General features: G+C 41.5%; 1 protein-coding gene and 1 long non-coding RNA gene across 7 annotated transcripts in view; one reads left to right on the forward strand and one right to left on the reverse strand.

The window, feature by feature from the left end:
- KCTD1 (potassium channel tetramerization domain containing 1) overlaps nt 1–22,779 on the reverse strand; it is a 289,937-nt gene that overhangs the window by 136,103 nt on the left and 131,055 nt on the right. Inside the window, exon 1 of one of the 2 annotated variants that reach the window (XM_060173642.1) lies at nt 18,254–18,274. The exons of the other annotated variant lie outside the window; for it this stretch is intronic. The gene's annotated coding sequence lies outside the window, so the exon portion shown is untranslated. Of the gene's footprint in view, nt 1–18,253; nt 18,275–22,779 lie in introns of those variants that run through there. 2 annotated transcript variants of the gene reach the window in all.
- The window catches only part of LOC132533154 (uncharacterized), a 47,838-nt gene that overhangs the window by 11,552 nt on the left and 13,507 nt on the right, over nt 1–22,779 (forward strand). For 2 of the 5 annotated variants that reach the window (XR_009545060.1, XR_009545061.1), the window contains exons 2-4: nt 19,729–19,826; nt 21,202–21,311; nt 21,741–21,833. This is a non-coding gene — a long non-coding RNA (uncharacterized LOC132533154). The remainder of the gene's footprint in view (nt 1–19,728; nt 19,827–21,201; nt 21,312–21,740; nt 21,834–22,779) is intronic. The other 3 variants (XR_009545063.1, XR_009545062.1, XR_009545064.1) reach the window with 3 other exon arrangements.

The following is a 22,779-nucleotide window of genomic DNA, read 5'->3' on the forward strand; positions in this document are numbered from 1 at the left end:
GTGGACCACAGTGCATTCTACTAGATACATGTAAAAAAAAAAAAAAAGCAAATCTGTGGTTTGTTGCTTTCTTCTGATTATAAAAGCAATCACTCTTCATGAGAATTTTTAAAAATATGTATCCAATGCATTTCTTTTTTGTTTTTAAACATACAGGGAATAGTTGTTGGGGGTCTTATTCTTTCCATTAACAGTTCTGAATCCTTCTCAGGAATACAAGTGAAAATTGCTTCTGTTTTCCACATGAGGAGTAACCTAGATTGCTGAAGTAACTTGTTCAATATAACATAGCTAATGAGGGACTACTGAGCAGACACATTTTCTTAATCATTTACCAGACTGGTTCTTTCAGTTCTATTTCTACTGCCTGGAAAAAAAAATCGAATGCATTTATTACCACATGCTTTGATGTTCAAGTGCTATATGTTTCTTAAAGAACAAAAAAAGATTTATAGTATATTGCACCAAAGTAAAAGACTCTGGGGTCGGGGGGGGGGGGTTCAGGTCCTCGAACATGATGGCTGAGGAGGACCTAGTGGGGGTTGAATTATTATGTGGAAAATTGAGAAGTGTTACACATGTACAAACTCCTGTATTTTACTGTTGACTGTAAACCATTAATCCCCCCAATAGAGAAATTACTGTGAGAGGAGTGGGGAACATCACTCTGGCAGATAGGGTGCTAGGGATCAAACAGGCTCTCACACTTATAATCCTTAAACTTCAGCCACTGCTGCATGCCTCAAGCCTCTTAAATTCTGTACATTTCAAAGACTATAATTCAAAATAAGTAATCAGGGATCAGAAAGATAGCTCACTTAGTAGGGTTCCTGTCATCCTATGCCACCCAGGTTCAGATCCCGATACCACATGGGTATTCAGTAACACTGGAGGCAGCTCTGGTGTTGTGGTATCTGTCCTCTCTGTCTCTGTCTGTGATTGAAGAAAGAGGTCCAGGAGTGATGAAACGGTGATGCTGGAGGACTCAGTTAGTAACAAAATGAAACAACTAATCAGTAGTTTTTCAGCAAACTGCCATGTCACATTATGAAGCAGGGAAGGTAGGAGGTCTCTCCAGGAACACACCCAACCTGACCACGTGGACAGTAGTCTTCCTTCTGCCTTTCTCACAGTTATCTTATTTCCTCTGCCACAGAACACATGAACCTACTCTCCCTCCAATTCTGGAAAGTCGAGTTGAATTGTCAAGAGTTCGAGGTCAAACCTCACTTTGGGTCATTTTTGCTGTCAAGGTATTAAGATGTATAGACTACAGTGACTCCCCCTTATTCTCAAGGGATAAGTTCTAAGACCCCCAGTGGGTGTCTGAAACTGCAGATAGTACTAAACGCTGAATATACTGTTTCTCTTACAGGTACATAACTTATATGAGATGAACAGCAATAGCTAACAAAAGGGAACTAGTATAGCTATAAATTATCTTGTAAATTGCATTAAATGACATAAATCATGGTAAGGTGTTGTATGATACAGAAAATCCTAATCATGGGATTTTCAAAGTAAACCAAATTCCCAGATAACTTGGTTATAACAATGACTATCTATTCCCTTCTTAAATTCTGAGATAGCAGGAACCTTCCCCATTCTTTGTAAAACTCATATTTTCCCAGTCCTGCAACCTCTGGGGTGGGACTCATTTCCTTCATGCTTCTTTTGATCTATACCACTTGATCCTGCACCTGCTGATCTCAAGCAAATCAAGGCAACCAGTGTCACCTCAGCAGGTTTCATTTTGGACAGTGTCCATAGATGCCAGGCCTGTGATATCAGCCCTTCAGCTCCAGCACTCTGGTGAGACCTTTCCCAGCTCATAGGACTCCTTAATTCCATTTTGGGTGGTGTACTTCTAAACAAAGCCACAGAACTTAGACACAGACCAGGGCCCAAGAGATAAGGCACATGAGCATATGTATCCATAAGTTAGGGGAAAATATTTCTTACAGTAAAGGTGTGCAGTGATCTACAGTGACTCAAAAAAGGTGCAGCAAGCAAGTAGAAAGACCTAAAAAAGACACCATAAAGTATTTAAGATATCTTCTAATTAGATTTAGATGCCCTCCTCACCTACTTTCTATTTCACTTCCCTCAATCAGTCAAACTCTAACCCTGTCAGAGAGAGTAAGGACTGCAAAAGCTGGATAAGGGCAAGAGACCAGCATATTTTAATGATGGCTTTCTTGGTCACTGCCAGGCCACCCCATCATCTGGGGCCCTAGTCAGGGAATCCTGAGATTCCCACATAGACATGATGAGCCTAGACCTCTAACAGATCCCTCTCTCCACTGTCACTGGTCATCACCATCAGGAACAACATTGTGGACCCTCTTGTGGGCCTCTATAGGATCTTGTCCTCAATATACAACAAAAATGGTAGAAAATGCCCCACTCTCCAAAAGGAGGCTGGGACAACATACTCTGCCACTTGAGGAAAATGGGTCCTAAAATGAGTGTAGCCTAGAATGTTCATAGCCATGACCACAGAATGTGAGCTCAGACCTACAGAGATGCAGAGGTTACACAGACTCCTGTGACAACTACGGGCCCCAGATCAGATCGATGGGGTTCACAGTTAACGATATTTATATACTTTTCCCATATTTTGGAGCTACTCTCTTTCCCTGATCCAGCTTTCTAGTCCTATTCCCAACTCTGACACTATCTCCCTAGATAATACCTTCAGCCCACCTGCATGTTAGCTGTCAGGCTCAGGAAAAAATTAGTAAAGTCATGGGCCCCCTTGGAATATATCTAAGATAGATTTCCTAGCTTTTTCCAGAAGGGAGACCTCAAATCTCATCTGCTATACTCCTATCTTTAGGTTCTTGATTATTAAGCAATTTTTTCTGCTTTACATCTTAATGCTTTTCAGCCACCAAGTTGCAGATGCTACCATGACACCAACCTGACTTCCCTGGGCAGATGACCTCTCTAATGTGTCCTGGAACTCCATCTCTTCAGAACCTTGCCCCACTAGAGAAAGACAGAGACAGGCTGGAGTAAGGATTGACTTGCCTATGTCCATGTCCAGCAGAGAAGAATTAGAGAAGCCAGACCTCTCACCTTCTGCACCCCATAAAGAATTTTGGTCCATACAGCTGAGGGATAAATAGGAAAGCTTCCATTGGAAGGGAGGGATACAGAACTCTGATGGTGGGAATTGTATCTCTCTTATCCTACGTTCTTGTTGATCATTATTAAATCCATTAAAAATGAAGTCACTCAGTTAATTTCTTTTCATTTTTAAAATTTATTTTTATTATTTATTTAGTTTTTACCACCAAAGTTATTGCTGGGGCTTGGTGCCTGCATGGATCTACTATTCCTGGTAGCCTTTGTTTGTTTTTTTGTTAAAGGATGAGAAACAGAAAGAGAGGGAGGGAGACAGGGAAGGAGGGAGAGAGAGAATGAGTGAGAGAGAGAGAGAGAGAAGATATAAAGGTAGCCCTGCCCCACCATTTGTGAAGCTTTTCTTTTTTAGGTAGAGGCTTGAACATGGGTCCTCATATTAACAGTTACAGACTACATTATACGTTCCACTGAGTGTATGCTTGCTGCGTGAACTACCACCTGGTCCCATAGGAATTCCTTTTTAAATATGCAGCTTCTCCCCTATAAAGATCTTTGGCCTGTACTTCCAGAGGGATAAAGAATAGGGAGGCTTCCAATGGAGGGGATGGGATACGGAACTCTAGTGTTGGGAATTGTATGGAATTGTACTTCTCATATCCTACAATCTTATTAATCACTATTAAATCACTAATAAAAATATGCAGCTTCTCAGATACCAATTCCGGAGATTGTGACTTAGTAGGCCTAGGATACCTCTCAAGAATGTACGTTGTTAGCACACAGACTAATTTTAATAGTACTCTGAATATACTTGAAGGCATGTTGTCTCAAAACCTAACATAATTTAGCAAGCAATAAAATAATTTCCTCTCCAGCAGCGATTACAGAATAATTTTGGAGCCATGGATTCATTTGAAAATCAAATGGAAGTTATGAAATCTCTTTCTCTGATGATAACCATGCCTGACCCATCTTGTTTACCATTCCGGGGGAAACTGGGGGGATAGCCTGTATTCTTCATTAAAAACCACTTTATTGAGGAGGTGAGGGTAATGATTTACAAGATAGTTGCCACATGTGTACAAAACTTTGTCTCCTCATGATCAGTCTCTGCACACCACACCCACCACCAGCTAACTGTGCACTAGGTCTCCAACCCCTTTTAATTCCTTCCTGACTCATCCTCTTTAGAGTCCTGGACTCTGCTGCGATGGACCACAGCTAGTCTATTCAAGTCTTACTGTATATTTTCTGTTTCTTAAATTCCACCCATGAGTGATAGATAGCATAAATTCTCTTCCCATTTTTTTTTTCTGTCATTGACAGGACTTCACTGCTCTGAGTCAACTTTTTCAGATCAAAAGAGAGATTGAGGAAAATAAAACACAGCATTATCAATTCCTCCAGTGTGGTGAGAGTCAGTTTCAGATCTGGGCTGTGCACATGGCAAAGCAGAAAACTATCCAGGTGAGCTATCTTGCCTGCCCTTAACCTGAATTCTTTTAAAAATTTTTTAAAATATTTATTTAATTTTCCTTTTTGTTGCACTTGTTGTTTTATTGTTGTTCTCGATGTCATCGTTGTTGGATAGGACAGAGAGATATAGAGAAAGGAGGGGAAGACAGAGATGGGAAGAGAAAGACACCTGCAAATCTGCTTCATTGCTTGTGAAGTGACTCCCCTACAGGTGGGGAGACGGGGGCTTGAACTGGGATTCTTAAGCGAGTCCTTGTGTTTTGTGCCACCTGCGCTTAACCCTCTGCGCTACCGCCCAACTCCCCCTTAACCTGAATTCTTAAGACATGTGATTCCCTAACACCATTTTAACAAATTTCCCTGGTTAAAAAAAGGGGGGGAGGGGGAGTCGGGCAGTAGCGCAGCTGGTTAAGCGCAGATGGCGCCATGCTCAAGGTTCAGCCTAGGGAATTCTGGTTTGAGCCCTGGGCTCCCCACCTGTAGGGGAGTCACTTCAAAAGTAGTGAAACAGGTCTGCAGGTGCCTATCTTTTTCTCCCTCCCTCTCTGTCTTCCCCTTCTCTCTCCATTTCTCTCTGTCCTATCCAACAACGACAACATCATCAACAACAACAACAACAATAAAACAACAAGGGCAACAAAGGGAAATAATTAAAAAAAAAAGTCTTCAGGGCTTTTTTTTTTTCCTTTTTCCTTTTCCCTTTTTTAAGTTCAACCACCTTTTCTTCTACATCTGACATCACTTTAACTTGCCAGTGTTCTTCACTGTGTTGCCGCACTCTGAGTCTGTTATGAAGTCCTCCATGGGAGAGGGCTCCAGAGAGAACAGTGCTAGAAAGGGAGGCAGCATAGCTGGGACCTCCCAGGACATTGGTCCTTCAACTAGACTGTGCACCCCAAGCTCCTGGATGGCTTGTTAAAACATAATATTGGGCTCAGTGTGTCTGAGGGACTGGGAATTTTCACGCTACCTGGTGATGCTAATGTTGTTGGTCCATAGACCCTACATTGAAAACTACTGGCTATGAGAAGGTAGATACATATATTCAAAGGAAAGAATTACTACATAAAGGGAGAGAGGGAAGATGGGCCTAGGGGTTGAGGGTGTGGAACTTGTTTAGCCTGCTGGAGTCAATTCAACAGGCACAGGAGAAGGAGTCTTTCATGTGGGCCCCATGACTAATCCCATGATGAGAAGAACTGTTAAAAGACCTGCATCCTCTCCCAACACCAGCTTCCTTCCCAACTGGGAAAGCCCTCCTCTTTTCCCTTTCACTGAGCTAAACTGTCTTATAAATATCTTTATAAAGTAGATTTATATATCCTACTTCTCTATGAAATCTCCTTCAACCATTGTAGCTGGCAATAAACTGTTATCACAAATGTGAAGACACACACACACACACACACACACACACACACACAGAGAGAGAGAGAGAGAGAGAGAAGGGAAAACACAGTAGTTGTGCCATACTGCTCTCAAAAACCTCTTTGCAGGCATTTCTGTGTGGTGCTGGGATTTGAGACCATATCCTCATTCATGGCAACTGTGTGCTCTACAGGGTCTTGGCAAGTTGTGAGTTCCTAATGGCTGCTTTTAACTTGTCTTTCATCTACTCTTCTTGGAATTTTTCTCTCTTTGAAGACTTCATATTGTACTATATAGGCATCCTCTATATTGGCTACCAAAGGGGGTAAAAAAAAAAAAATCCCACTGCACTGCATAACTTCAGGGAGAAATATCAGCCCTCACCCTCGTCATAGAAACAGAGTAAATCTGGCAGAATTCTAAAAAGTGTTTAACTTAGGATATTCATTTCCTCTCTACTTTTGTGTATGCTGAACATTTTCCAAATGAAGACATACATACCAGTGCTTGGCTCCTTCACCCTTCATTAAAACTAAAGGTCCTCTTGTAAACAGGGAGATGATGACACAAAGGTAGAACACAGGATTTGCATGTAAGAGGCCATGTCCCATCCCCAGTAGTGAATCTGCCAAAATATTTAGTCTTTCTTTCTGTCTCTAAGTAAATACAATTTAAAGCGTATGTAAATAAATGCATTAATTAAATAAAAGCTTTTGCAGCCATATCTGGAGTTGCTGAGAACACCTTTTACACACTCTTTTTCCAAATTACTTATTCCTTTATTTCCAAAAGGGCCAGGGAGAGATACAGAAGTAGCATCCAGGGCTTATATGTCTGAGGTCCTGGGTTTCACCACAGGCACCACCAACATCCAGAGATGAGCAATGCAGATAAACAAAGATACTACACTTCAAAAGACCTTTTTTTTTTAAAAAAAAATTTTTCCCTTTTGTTGCCCTTGTTGTCTTTTTTTTTATTGTTGTAGTTATGATTATTGTTGTTACTGATGTTATCTTTGTTGGATAGGACAGAGAGAAATGGAGAGAGGAGGGGAAGACAGAGAGGGAGAGAAAGATACACACCTACAGACCTGCTTCACCGCCTGTGAAGCGACTCCCCTGCAGGTGGGGAGCTGGGGGCTCGAACCCGGACCCTTTTGCGGGTCCTTGTGCTTTGTGCCACGTGCGCTTAACCCACTGCACTACTACCCGACTCCCTAAAAGACCTTTTTAAGAGTATTTTGGTTTTCACCATAGACTGCAGGTTAAAATTACCTTGAAAACTTATGAAAAATACTGATGTCTAAATCCTTCACCTATAGCATGTTTGGACTGGGTTAAGAAGAAGTCCTGGTTGTGGGCCCCCCTAGGAACTTGCACTTTATGAGGATTAACAATGGTAGGGACTGTCCCATTCTGCAAAGGGAGATTGGGCAAACATACTCTACCACTCTGAAATGAGTGCAGCCTAGAATGTTCCTAGCTATGACTACAGAATGTGAGCTTAAAACTACAGGGATGCAGAGGTTACACAGGCTCCTATGACAAATATGGGCCCCAGATAAGGTCAATAGGGTTCACAGTTAACAATATTTATATACTTTTCCCATATTTCGGAGCTACTCTCTTTTCCTGATCCAACTTTCTAGTCCTACTCCCATCTCTGACATCATCTCCCCAGGCAATACCTTGGGTATACCTGCATGTTAGCTGTTGGAACATTACCTAAATTAGATCTACTAGCTTTTTGCAAAATGGAGACCCCATATCTCATCTGCTATAGTCTTGCCTTTAGGTTCCTGATTATTAAACAATTTGTTCTGCTTTATATCTCAATACTTTTCAGCCAACAAGTTTCAGATGCTACCATGACACCAACCTGACTTCCCTGTGCAAAGACCCCACCAATGTGTCCTAGAACCCCACCTCTCCAGAGCCTCACCCCACTAGGGAACGATAGAGACAGGCTGGGAATATGGCTCGACCTGCAAATGCCCGTGTCCAGCAGAGAAGCAATTACAGAAGCCAGACCTTCCAGATATGCACCCCATAATGATCCTGGGTTCCTACTCCCAGAGGGATAAAGAATAGGAAAGCTTTCGCACGTCCCTCAATCACTCTAAAGCTAACCCTGTCAGACAAAGTAAATCAACTGGATTTCCCAGGGCAGACAACCCTACCAATGTGTCCTGGAGGCCTGCTTCCCCAGATCCCTGCCCCACTAGGGAAAGAGAGAGACAGGCTGGGAGTATGGATCAGCCTGCCAATGCCCATGTTCAAAGGGGAAGCAATTAAAGAAGCCAGACCTTCCACCTTCTGCACCCCACAGTGTTCCTGGGTCCATACTCCCAGAGCGGTAAAGAATAGGAAAGCTATCAGGAGAGGGAATGGGATCTTATGGTCTTGTCAGTGTTTCCATTTTATAAATAAAAACTTAAAAAATAAAGAATAGAAAAGCTTTCAACACCCATTCATGCTCAAAACTCTACAAAAAAAATGGGAATAGATGGGAAATTCCTCAAGATAGTGGAGTCTATATATAGCAAACCTACAGCCAACATCATACTCAATGGACAGAAGCTGAAAGTATTCCCCCTCAGATTGGGTACTAGACAGGGCTGTCCACTGTCACCGTTACTCTTCAACATAGTATTGGAAGTTCTTGCCATAGCAATCAGGCAAGAGAAAGAAATTAAAGGAATACAGATTGGAAGGGAAGAAGTCAAGCTCTCACTATTTGCAGATAATATGATAGTATACATAGAAAAACCTAAAGAATCCAGCAGAAAACTACTGGAAGTGATTAGGCAATATAGCAAGGTCTCAGGCTACAAAATCAATGTACAAAAATCAGTGGCATTTTTTTATGCAAACACTAAATCTGAAGAAGAAGAAGGCATCCAGAAATCACTCTCATTTACTGTTTCGGCAAGATCAATAAAATACCTAGGAATAAAGTTGACCAAAGAAATGAAAGACTTGTATACTGAAAACTATGAATAATTATTCAAGGAAATAGAAACTGACACCAAGAAATGGGAAGACATCTCATGCTCATGGATTGGAAGAATAAATATAATCAAAATGAATATTCTCCCCAGAGCCATATACAAATTTAATGCAATACCCATCAAAGTTCCACCAAGCTTCTTTAAGAGAATAGAGCAAACACTACAATCATTTATCTGGAACTTGAAAACACCTAGAATTGCCAAAACCATCTTGAGGAAAAGAAACAGAAATGGAGGTATCACACTCCCAGATCTCAAACTATATTATAAAGCTATCATCATCAAAACAGCATGGTACTGGAACAAAAACAGGCACACAGACAAGTGGAACAGAATTGAAAGCACAGAAATAAATCCCCACACCTATGGACATCTAATCTTTGATAAAGGGGCCCAAGCATTAAATGGAAGAAGGTGGTTCTCTTCAATAAATGGTGCTGGGAAAACTGGGTTGTAACATGCAGAAGAATGAAATTGAACCACTTTATCTCACCAGAAACAAAAATCAACTCCAAATGGATCAAAGACCTAGATGTTATACCAGAAACAATCAAATACTTAGAGGAAAACATTGGTAAAACACTTTCCCACCTATACCTCAAGGACATCTTTGATGAAATAAACCCAGTTGCAAGAAAGACTAAAGCAGAAACAAACCAATGGGACTACAACAAATTGAAAAGCTTCTGCACATCCAAAGAAACTATTTTTTTATTTTTATTTAAGAAAGGATTAATTAACAAAACCATAAAGTAGGAGGGGTACAACTCCACACAATTCCCACCACCCAATCTCCATAACCCACCCCCTCCCCTGATAGCTTTCCCATTCTCTATCCCTCTGGGAGCATGGACCCAGGGTCATTGAGGGTTGCAGAAGGTAGAAGGTCTGGCTTCTGTAATTGCTTCCCCGCTGAACATGGGCGTTGACTGGTCGGTCCATACTCCCAGTCTGCCTCTCTCTTTCCCTAGTAGGGTGTGTCTCTGGGGAAGCTGAGCTCCAGGACACATTGGTGGGGTCTTCAATCCAGGGAAGCCTGGCCAGCATCCTGGTGGCATCTGGAACCTGGTGATTGAAAAGAGAGTTAACATTCGAAGCCAAACAAATTGTTGAGCAATCATGGACCCAAAGGTTGGAATAGTGGAGAGGAAGTGTTAGGGGGGTACTCACTGCAAACTCTAGTGTACTTCTGCTTTCAGGTATATATTTTGCAGTAGTTTATGATACGTGTGAACATAAGCTCTCTCTCACAGAAACTGGTGTATATCTAGGTTATGGGACTTTGTTAGAAAGTGAACCACCTGAGATGAAATTAGAGTGTACTATAAAAGGAAAGGTCTCACCCGAGTAATGAAGCTGAAGGGTTGTCATTTCACTCGTGAAGTCTCTGGACACAGTCTGAGGTGAAGCATGTTGAGGTGGCAATCGTTGCGTTGGTTAGGTTGTGATCGGAGGATGCAATATTATTTGGTATGGATTGGGAGACGCATACGGGAAAGTGGGCCCTATCCAAGGGTTCCAGGACTGGGGGAAGTAGGGGCTCTATAGTGGAGATGTGAGGTTCCTGCTGTCTTAGGGTTCAAAAAGACAATCGATAGTTAATGTTATCATCACATTATTTGGTAATTGGGTTAACTTTGAAAAGTCCTTTTGTTATGGTTTGCTGTACAGTATCCAGTATCTTGTATATAGCTGTGCTATTGGATGCTTCTAATCTACTTGGTCTAGGCTTATGAGAGAGTCCGCATATCAAATACACAGCCTATATATTAAAAAGATTCAGTTTGTGTTTTGAGAAACTTTGAGACATACAACTGATTTTCCCCCTCTCATATTAATCAACTACTGATTTATATGTCTACATTTTGCTAGGAGTGTACATAAACACCATTCCCACCACCAAAAGACTGTGACCCATCCCTCCCACCCACTCCCACCCCCCACTGTCCCAGGAAGCTGCATGTCTACCCCTCACCACAGGGTTTTTACTTTGGTGCCCTACTCCAAAGAAACTATTAAAGAAACAAAGAGACCCCTCTCAGAATGGGAGAAGATCTTCACATGCCATACATCAGACAAGAAACTAATCACCAAAATATATAAAGAGCTCAGCAAACTTAGCACCAAAAAAGCAAATGACCCCATCCACAAATGGGCAGAGAATATGAACAAAACATTCACCTCAGAGGAGATCCAAAAGGCTAACAAACATATGAAAAACTGCTCTAGGTCACTGATTGTCAGAGAAATGCAAATTAAGACAACATTGTGATACCACTTCACTCCTATAAGAATGGCATACATCAAAAAGGACAGCAGCAACAAATGCTGGAGAGGTTGTGGGGACAGAGGAACACTTTTGCATTGCTGGTGGGAATGTAAACTGGTTCAGCCTCTGTGGAGAGCAGTCTGGAAAACTCTCACAAGGCTAGACATGGACCTTCCATATGATCCAATAATTCCTCTCCTGGGGTTATACCCCAAGGACTCCATAACACCCAACCAAAAAGAGGTGTGTACTCCTATATTTATAGCAGCACAATTCATAATAGCTAAAACCTGGAAGCAACCCAGGTGCCTAACAACAGATGAGTGGCTGAGAAAGCTGTGGTATATATACACAAAGGAAAACTATACAGCTATCAAAAACAATGAACCCACCTTCTCTGACCCATCTTGGACAGAGCTAGAAGGAATTATGTTAAGTGAGCTAAGTCAGAAAGATAAAGATGAGTATGGGATGATCCCACTCATTAACAGAAGTTGATTAAGAAGATCTGAAAGGGAAACTAAAAGCAGGATCTGACTAAATTGACTAAAGTAGGGCACCAAAGTAAAAACCCTGTGGTGAGGGGTAGACATGCAGCTTCCTAGGCCGGTGGGGTTGGGGGTGGGTGGGTGGGATGGGACACAGTCTTTTGGTGGTGGGAATGGTGTTTATGTACACTGCTAGTAAAGTGTAGTCATATAAATCACTAGTTAATTAATATGAGAGGGGGAAAATTAATTGTATGTCTTGAAGTTTTTAAAACACAGACTGAGTCTTTTTAATATATAGGCTGTGTATTTGATATGCGGACTCTCTCAAAAGCCTAGACCAAGTAGATCAGAAGCAACCAATGGCACAGCTACATACAAGATACTGGGTACTGTACAGCAAACCCTAACAAAAGGACTTTTTAAAGTTAACCCAATTATAATGATGATAACATTAACTATCGATTGTCTTTTTGAACCCTAAGACAGCAGGAACCTCACATCTCCACTATAGAGCCTATATTTCCCCCAGTCCTGGAACCTTAGGATAGGGCCCACTTTCCCGCATGCCTCTCCCAATCCATATCAAATAATATTGCATCTGCCAATCGCAACCTAATCAACACAGTGATTGCCACCTCAACATGCTTCAGCTCAGACTGTGTCCAGAGACTTCACGTGTGGAATGACAACCCTTCAGCTTCATTACTCGGGTGAGATGCTTCCTTTCATAGTATTCTCTAATTCCATCCCAGGTGGATCACTTTCTTTCTTTTTTTTTTTTTTAATTTAAAAAAATTTACTTATTTATTCCCCTTTTGTTGCCCTTGTTGTTTTATTGTTGTAGTTATTATCAATGTCGTTGTTGGATAGGACAGAGAGAAATGGAGAGAGGAGGGGAAGACAGAGAAGAGGAGAGATAGACAGACACCTGCAGACCTGCTTCACCGCCTGTGAAGAGACTCCCCTGCAGGTGGGGAGCCGGGGGCTCAAACCTGGCTCCTTTTGCCAGTCCTTGAGTTTGGCGCCACCTGCGCTTAACCCGCTGTGCTACCGCCTGACTCCTGGTGGATCACTTTCTAACAAAGTCCCAAAACCTAGATATAGACCAGAGAGAGAGCATATGTTCACATGTATCCATAAACTAGTGCAAAATATATACCTGAAAGCAGAAGTACACTAGAGTTTGCAGTGAGTACCCCCCTAACACTTCCTCTCCACTATTCCAACCTTTGGGTCCGTGATTGCTCAACAATTTGTTTGGCTTTGTATGTTAACTCTCTTTTCAGCCACCAGGTTCCAGATGCCATCAGGATGCCGGCCAGGCTTCCCTAGACTGAAGACCCCACCAATGTGTCCTGGAGCTCAGCTTCCCCAGAGACCCACCCTACTAGGGAAAGAGAGAGGCAGACTGGGCATATGGACTTACCAGTAAACGTCCATGTTCAGTGGGGAAGCAATTACAGAAGCCAGACCTTCCACCTTCTGCAACCCATGACCCTGGGTCCATGCTCCCAGAGGGATAGAGAATGGGAAAGCTATCAGGGGAGGGGATGGGATATGGAGATTGGGTGGTGGGAATTGTGTGAAGTTGTACCCCTCCTACCCTATGGTTTTGTTAATTTATTATTTCTTAAAAATAAATTTTAAAAAAAGAATAGAAAAGCTTTCAGGGGAGGGGATGGGATACAGAGTTTTGGTGGTAGGAATTTTACTCCTCTTATCCTATGGTCTTGTCAATATTTCCATTTTATAAATAAATTAAAAATAAAAATAAAAATATTAAAAAATCAAGAAGCAGTCTTGGCCACAGGAATTTTTCAAATCTCTCTAGGTGATTGGAATGTACAGCTGAAACAGAGACTCACTATCCTAGTCTAGGAGACACATTCACATGTATCTATTAAAAGATCCTTAATATGGCCCTAGGTCAGATTGATGGGGTTTACAGTTAACAATATTTATATACTTTTCCCATATTTGGGAGCAGCTCTCTGCACTGATACAGCTTTCTAGTCCATTTCTTAACTCTGACACCATCTCCCTAGATAATACCTTTACCCCACCTGCATGTTAGCTTTCAGGCTCAGGAAAAAATTAGTAAAGACATAGGCCCCTTGGAATATACCTAAAATAGATTTCCTAGCTTCTTTCAACATGAGAACCCCGAATCTTATCTGCTATATTCTTACTTTTGGGTTCCTGATTATTGAGCAATTTGTTCTGCTTTATATCTTAATGCTTTTTTAGCTACCAAGTTGCAGATGCTGCCATGATGTTAACCTGACATCCTTGGCAGATGACCTCACCAATGTGTCCTGGAACATCACCTCTACAGAACCCTGCCCCACTAGGGAAAGAAACAGGCTGGGTATATGGATTGACCTACCAATGCCCATGTCCAGTGGAGAAGCAATTACAGAAGCCAGACCTCCCACCTTCTGTACCCCATGATGATCCTGGGCCCATACTCCCAGAAGCATACAGAATAGGGAAACTCCCAGTGGAAGGGAAGGGATATGGAACTCTGGTGGTGGAATTGTACCCCTCTTATCCCATAATCTTGTCAATCGTTATTAAATCACTAGGAATAAAAAAATATGCTTAATATGAAGGCTAAGAATTCCTGGGTGGTTTCTTCAAGTTGTTTGTGAACGTGTAGAAATTGTATATAAAATATTGTTAAATATGCTTCTATGTATCTCCCAAGAGCAAAGTTTTATAGCTTAAAGCAGAACCTAAAAGGTCTGTGACTAAAGGTATCTTAAGAAATATTCATATGGATGTGGAGAAGTAAAAACATTCATTATTGCTAGCAGTATAAATTTGTGCATTGCTTTTAGAGGATAATCTGGCAGTGTCTATCAGCATGCAAAGTATACATCTCTTTCAAACCAGCAATTCATGTCTAGGAATCTGGGCTGTACACAAAGAAAAATGTTCAAAGATGTTCTTGAAATATTATTGATAATAAGCATCATACCATACTCTAATTTCAGAGGTTGATGATGAATAAATAATTTATTTATTCAACAGAACACTAGCTGTCAATAGAAGAGTAAGGTTGTCTTAAGGTTGCAGAAGTGGGCTATTATTTCTACAACTATCTGTCTATATTTGTAAATATTGGTCTTTTTTTTTTTCCTATGGTCCCATCTTCTCTTCCTTTCCAAGTCACACATACACCTCTTACTACATCCAAATGTCCCTCCCTTTTTTCTTGTTCCTCTGGTTCCTGATGTAGTTGGTGTTCAGAGCCCTCTGGTCATCTTACCTCTGTCACTACTCCCTCACTGGGTGTATGGATCAAAAGTATTTTTGGAGTGTAGAAGGTGGGAGTTCTGGCTTCTGTAACTGCTTCTTCACTGGAAATGGGTGTTGGCAGGTCAAGCCACATCCCCTGCCTGTTTTCTATCTTTCCCGAGTGGGTTATACCCCAGATTTTTCTAAGGGATATTGCCTTGCTCACAGCCACTGATGAAGGGACAGGTTTGTTCAAGCCAAGTATTATATTTTATCACACTCCCACCATTCCTTCCTTCCTGGGTAGCTTTGTGAACAACCAATTCCTAGGCTAACTAGAAGCCTGGATTGAAACTCCTGAGCTAAACAGTCCATTTCTCTAGGATTTATGAGTAAATCTGACAGTAGTTAGAAAGGAAGGAGAGAAGGAAAGAAGGAAGGAAGAAAGAAAGAGGGTAGTGTCATAAAGGCATTTCAGTTTCCTTCTACCACATACTTCCAGTGGTAGCACCATGCTCTGACTATTATGACTCACAGCTGCTTTCCATCCATCTTCTGTGTCTTCATCCAAGTGTGGGCTGATTGTCTCTCCCTTATATAACTAATATATAGCTCTGCTTGTCCTAACAAAACACCACAAACTGGTTGGGATTAAACAACAGAAGTTAATGTTCTCACAGTTCTGGAAGCTAGAAGTTCATGATCAAGGTCCCATCAAAGTTGATCCCTGATGAGATCTTTCTTCCTAGTGTGCTGACAGCCACCTTCTCTCTGATTACTTATATGGCTTCTTCTCCATACATGTGTTAGGCAGGGGGTGAGGGAGTGGAAAGAGAGAGAGATCTCTTCTGTCTCTTCTTATAAGCACAGCAGTCCAATGGATAAGGGTCCCACCCTTATGACCTCATTTAACCTAATTACCCTCTTAAAGATCCTACCTCCAGACACACAAAATTCAACATGAATTTGTGTGTGTGTGTGTGGGTGAACACAATTTTTTTTTTTTGTTTATCTGTTTATCTTACCAGAGCACAACTAAGTTTCAGCTTATGGTGTTGTGAGGGATTGAACCCGGGGCTTTGGAGCCTCAGGCACGAAAGTCCTTTTAGATAAACATTAAGTTATCCCCCATATTATTGCCTTGCTCACTTTTTTAAAAAAGTATTTAATTAATTAATTAGCTAATTAATTAATTTAGGATAGAAACAGAGAAATTGATAGGGAAGGGGGAGATAGAGAGGAAGAGAAAAATAGAGATACCTGTTGCGTTGCTTCACCGCTTGTGAAGCTTCCTCCCTGCAGGTAGGGACCAGGGGATTGAACCTGGGTCCTTGTGCACTGCACTGTGTGTGTTTTACCAGATATGCCACTGCACTGCCCTAGAAAGCTTTCATATTTCCTTTTTTCTGATGTCTAAAAACCTGGTAATCTCTTTGATTGCTCCCTGGTGTCCACATCAAATCTGTCTAATCTCTCTCGTGTTCTGGCATTTCCCATGGCACTACCCCACGTCAGGCATCCTTCCCCTGCATGATGACTCAGGTGGCAGGTAACAGGTGGAAGTCAACATGGAAGAGGAAGCAGGCTCTGTGACTATCTAGGCTATGACTAGCTTTTTTAAAAAAATTTTTTTTTAAGTCCTTGGGTGGCTTTACATCCTTTAATTGGCCCATATGTGTGTCTCATCCTTGAAAATTAACAATTCCAGTGCTCTGGGAGGTGGAAGGTGGTGCAGCGGATAAAGCATCGGACCCTTAAGCATGAAATCCTGAGTTTTACTCCCGGCAATATATGTGCCAGAATGATGCTCTGGTTCTTTCTTATTCTCATTAATTCCCCCCCCCCCATTTTTTACAAAAGAAAAGTACCAAGGGGGCCAGCTGTGGCTCACCAGATTAAGTTCACATAGTACAAAGTGCAAGGACCCAGTTTGAGACCTTGGCTCCCCACCTGCAGGGTGGTCACTTCACAAGCGGTGAAACAGGTCTGCAGGTGTCTATCTTTCTCTATCTCTCCCTTCTCTCTCAATTTCTCTCTGTCCTATCCTATAAAATGGAAACATGGCCACCAGGAGCCATGGATTCATAGTGCCGGCACCAAGCCCCAGCAATAACCCTGAAGGCCAAAAAAGGAAAAGAAAAAGAAAAAGAAAAAACAAAACTGTCAAGTTCAGAGTAAAAGGTACTACTCCTTGATTACTCCTTTAGGAAGACCCACCATTCCTTGACACCCTAACCCTCCAGCAATGAAAAGCAATAGCATTTCCTTGAAAGCGGTCTCTCCTCTGGCACATCTTGGCTTGTGAAGCTGGACATCCTTTTCATTCTTTGACTCAAGGCTGAACTCCTGGAGATTTTGGGGGAATAATTTCACACACTTGCCTCTTCTTGGAATCCTGATTGACTTCAGCAGGTGTGGGGTTCCCTTTCTTTGTAACAAGAGAATATGGTCTAGTGGTCAGATGGTTGATTCTGGTGCCATACAAGTTGGATTCAACTTCTGGCTCTGTAAACTGTCCCTAAGATTTTGTGAGAAATGTTGCAATTATTGTTTGGAGGGGGCACATTATTTTGGTGGTGAGTGTAGTATGTACCTCTACCTCTGTAATCTTATAATCTTGTAAAACACTATTAAATCACAAATAAAAATGTTAAAAACAATAATGAAAACTCTGGCTCTGCCACTTATATGACTTTGGGTTAGTTTTCTCACCTCACTATATTAATGTTCTGATAGCATGTGGGGGGGGGTTGTGAAGATTAAATGTGTTGATATGGGACAAAGTTCTTAGAATGACTGTTGGTGCTTACTAAATGCTGTAACCATTAGGGCCTTGCTCAGTACCTATGACACTAACCATTGGATTGGGAACCTTCCAACTTACGGCTTTTGGGGTGCCTTCTCTGACTCCCTATGACCTGTGTTTCTTGCTGCTTTGGACAGATCTGTCAACGGTTGCATGAATTGTAATGACCATTCTTTCTTCAGACAGATTGTGAGCTTCATTGAAAGAGCAATTTACTTAATTAAACATATTTGTGTAAAAATGTATTTGCTTCCTTAGATGATATTCTGTGTGAAGCTGTGGCATGTGCTGTGATTGCAAATCTACTTTCTTGTATCATCCTTTAGGCTGTAGTTTCTTTGTATCCATTTAACTCTGTGTAAGGAGAGCTAGGAAGATGAGGAGCTAGACTGAGCAGACACGTTGGTTTAAATCAAACGGACTTGGGTCCAGGTAGTTTTATATCCAGTTAAGTGTACATATTGCCACGTATAAGGAGCTAGGTTCAAGCCCTTTATCCACACCTGCAATGGGGAACTTCACAAACAATGAATCAGTGCTGTAGAGGTTTCTCTTTCTCTCATCTTTTCTATTTCCTCTTCTCTCTTAATTTCTCTTTGACTCTATCAACAAACATAAAGAAAGAAAAATACCACCATTAGCAGGCATGGGACCTCAGGGGTAACACTGGTGGAAATTAAAAAGAAGAGAGAAAGAAAGAAAGGGAAAGAGAGAGAAAGAAAGAAAAGAGAGGGGGCGCGTGGTACTGTAGCAGGATAAGGACACATAGCCAAAGTGCAAGGAACTGTTTAATGATCCGGGTTCGAGCCTTCAGTGCCCCACCTACAGGGGGGTCACTTCACAAGCAGTGAAGCAGGTCTGCAGATGTCTATCTTTCTCTCCTCCTCTCTGTCTTTCCCTACTCTCTTGATTTCTTTCTGTCCTATCCTATAACAATGACAGTAATAACAACAACAGTAATAACAAGGGCAACAGAAAGAGAAAAAAATGGCCTTTATGAGCAGTGGATTCATAGTGCAGGCACTAAGCCCCAGCAATACGCTGGAGGCAAAAAGAAAGAAAGAAGGAAGAGAAAGAGAGAAAAAAAAAAGAAAAAAAGAAAAATCAAACAGACTTAAATCACTTCTTAGTTGTGGTACCTCAATCAAGTCACTTTTCCAGTCCCCTTCTGATTAGCTTGATCTCGCCCACTCCAGACTTCTCTAGCTCATTGTTCTGTGTTGTATGTATGGATATTGATGCCCATCAGTGCCCTTCGCATCCTGTGCTGGCTTTGATCCATGCAGCTCCCACCTGCATTTCCCTCTTGTACACTTGTTACAATCCTTTTTACTTGTTAGAACCCAGCTCACATATTTTAGGAGCTTTGAGGAAGCCATCACTGTCCAATGCTGATAGTCTATATTATTTTATTGTAACACTATCTCCACTGAGAAGCTCCAGGTTGCCTGTACATGCATGAATTTTTTTGAACAGCAGTTTTACTGGGTCACAGAATAGACATGCTCTATACGAAACAAGGCAGAAGGAAAATCAGAGGACATCAAAGAGATACCTGTGATCATATACACTCAAGAATGATAGAGTAAGAGGAATCAAGTCTTCTAAAAAGTTAGATAGTTTTTTTTCCCCTCCCAGACTAACCTATTATGGGAGCAGACCAGAGGAAAGGAAGTAAAGAATTCATTAATACTGGTAAAATCCTTTGAAGATGAAGACTGCCAAGTGAGAGTGCTAAGTATCAGTTTACTATGTAATTAGGGATCAGGTCTGTTCCAGATCACCTCCAGCTCTGGCAACATCTCCATTTTATTTTTGCAACAATTGAATTCTTTCATTCTTAACCTTACCCTTCATATGAATGTGACTTTGAGGGGACCCATTAAAGGGCTCAAAGATCGTCAGCTAAATCAGGTAGTCTCTATCTATTAGCCTATGAAAATGAAACCATCATCTTCCTTGTTGTTTTTCAAAACAGGAGGAAGCAATCGTCCTTTAGAAAATGAAAGAAACCTTCCCAGAATGTACACTGGCCTTAGTTTTCTGATGGATAGAGCAAAGTCATCTAGAATGCCTGTAGGTGCTTTAAAAAGATTTTCAAGTCCTCCTGCAAGAAATCAACTTGCACTTCTATTTCAGTGACTTTCATTTTATTGGGCATTGGATTGATTCTTTTGAGTCTTAACTTACTTTTTTCATTTTGGAATAAATTAGAGCATCTTTAATTTGCTGCATGCTGCGTGTGTGTGGGTGAAAATGCTTTGTTTCCAGAGTTTCTTCTCTGTGGGATGTTGAAGTGTTAGTGCCAAATTTTGTTTTTTTTCTTCAAAAGGAGATGGGAAAGTCAGGGTTCATATTAAGGATTAACTCAGCAGTGGTTGCTAAACACTTTGAAATCAGTAGATGAAAGACAAAAATAGAAAAAAAAAAAGGCAAAAATAGGTCTGTACCAAATAGACATATCATTGCTGTTTTTGTTGTTGTTATTGTGGGAATCTCTCATTCAAAGAGTGTTTTTATTTCTAATTTTCTCTCTGGATTTACAGTTTTTGAAGTTTTATTTAGGAATGTTCTTCCTTCCACAAGTGTAGTTCACATTTCTAGCCTCAAGGCACCTCTTACTTTAGTAGAGTCTCTTTCCTCTAGGATATAGTAGGCTTCTTCTTTCTATACTTAATGTCTAACAGCAACCCAAGTGCATAGTTTGAGCCAATGCCCATAGGTTGAACTGAATTGAATCTAATGGCTTGTCATTTTGAAATGCAATCAAAGAACTGCAATTAAATATTGTTCCCTCTTCAGTTAAGTTAGCACAGGATGGGGGGGCATTGTAAGCCATTTGTCTTCCTGAAGATTTAATTTTATTGAAATTGGAACTGGTTTTATTGTCCATTCAAAGATCCTGAGGCTGTATCTGTGGTCATTGTAGGGAAGTAGGATGCCAGATTCTGAAAGGAGGGCAATGTCTAACCAGGCTCCTGCTCTGTTTTCCCTGGCTGTACTTCTACTCCACCAGGTCCACACCTTTGCTGCAGAGACACCAGACTAGTTTCTGAGCTCCTTTCTGGCTGTCCTGAAGCAAACGAACAAAAGTTTGCCACTCAGGGTGCACTGGTGCTTATCAGTTCACAGAGAAGACAACTCTGAAATTGCTCCTTCCTACAGAGGGTGAGGGTGGGTCTATATAGAGACTTCCAATGTGCTGAGAATTTGTCTGGGAAATCTGCATTTGCAGTTTGGGAAAGGAGCTTGTTGGAGGAACATGTGCATGAACATTCTGTGGAGCAGCCTGTGTGCTGAAATCCACAAGGCTGGCACTTAGAGGTTCAACTTGACTCTACAGGCTTTATGGTCTCATCCCAGAGACACAACCCACACAACTGGCATTTTCCCTGGTGGTTTGGAGAACCTTAGACAATAATCCCCAATCTCTGTTTTTCTTTTTTTTGAGGCAAGATCTTCATGGAGAACAGGGAGGGGCTGTGAAGAAGCCATCTGTTCCTTTCCACCCAGGAATATGTGCACTGATGTCCTCGGGCTGGTTCAGGCATCATCTTTGAGGTTGGTGCCACAAAGGGTTGCCACTTGAGATAAAAAGAACAAGGGAAAAGTTTTCTCTGCTCCATAAGACACTGGCACCAGAGGAGAAATGCTTTTTTTTTTTTAATTAAAAAAATAAAGTGCAAGGTAGTACACTTGTCATGTTTGAGACCCTGGGTTCAAGCCCATTCAAGCTTCCACAAAGAAGCATCGCTGACTACCGGGGTCTAGGGAGGACTCCATGGATGGTGGATTGGTGTTGGGGTGTTTCTCCCCTTTCTACCTTCTTATCTCCTCTCCTTCCTTATTCCTTAACAATAACAACCAACACTACTACTACTATTATTATTTTACTGCCACCAGGTTATTGCTAGAGTTCAATGCCTGCATAGCTAACCCACCATTCCCAGCAGCTATTTATGTTTCCTCCCCTCCTTTTTATTCTGGCAGGACAGAGTGAAATTTAGAGGGGACAGGAGATAGGGAGGAAGATACAGCTGCAGCACTGCTCCATTGCTCATGAGCTCCCCCCTCCCACCACAGGTAGGTACTGGGACTTGAACCTGGGCCTTATGTATGAAAATATGTGCTCTCAATCAGGTGTGCCACTCCTACCCCTGTAATTCTTACTATTATTATTAATTGTCACCAGGGTTATTGCTTCTGGTGGCCATTTTTCTTCTTCCTTTTTTCTTTATATACTTTTTATTAGATAGTAATGATAGAAATTGAAAGAGGGAGGGGAAATAGAGAAGGAAAAAGATAGACACCTGTGGACCTGCTTCACCACTCATGAAGCTTCCCCCTGGAGGTAGAGACTGGGGGTTTGTACCTGGGTCCTTGCACACTGTAGTGTGTGCACTCAACCAAGTGTACTACCACCCACCCACACCCAATTATTTTTTAAAGTAAGAATTGAATGCAATCAATACTGAAGTTATAGGATATAAAATATTCAATGGAGTACTACTCTGCAATTAAAAAATAATATTGTGTCTTTGGGACACAATGGATAGAACTGGAGGTGATTATGCTAGTGAAGTAAGGAAGGAGGTGAAAGGCAACTACTGGGTGGTTTCACTCAGATGTGGAATACAGAGAGTTGGAACACATGAACTTGCAAAAGGAGTAGCTAAACTATCTCTAGGACTAGTGAGAACTATGATGGTAGTGGTAATGGTGGTTATCAGTGGTCTGCACGTGGGTGCCAAGGACACAGATCTTTGGTGATGGGTGTCAGGTGGAACGATAGCCCTAATATCTCATAATCTTGCAAACCACTATTGCATTACTAATGCATGCCATATTACAAACTTTATAAGAATGTAGTATTTCTACCTCAATTCCTGTATTCCTCTACAAGACTGCTGCCACCTAAACAATTGTAGCACCCCGGGGCACTCTGAGAAATCAGCTCACTGCTTTGAGCAAAGCTTCACTCAGTGCTGATAAAAGCCCACTCAGATCTCTCCCTTTCTGACAACTCACA

Source organism: Erinaceus europaeus, chromosome 15 (assembly GCF_950295315.1).
Source record: "Erinaceus europaeus chromosome 15, mEriEur2.1, whole genome shotgun sequence".
Classification (NCBI taxonomy): Eukaryota; Metazoa; Chordata; class Mammalia; order Eulipotyphla; family Erinaceidae; genus Erinaceus; species Erinaceus europaeus.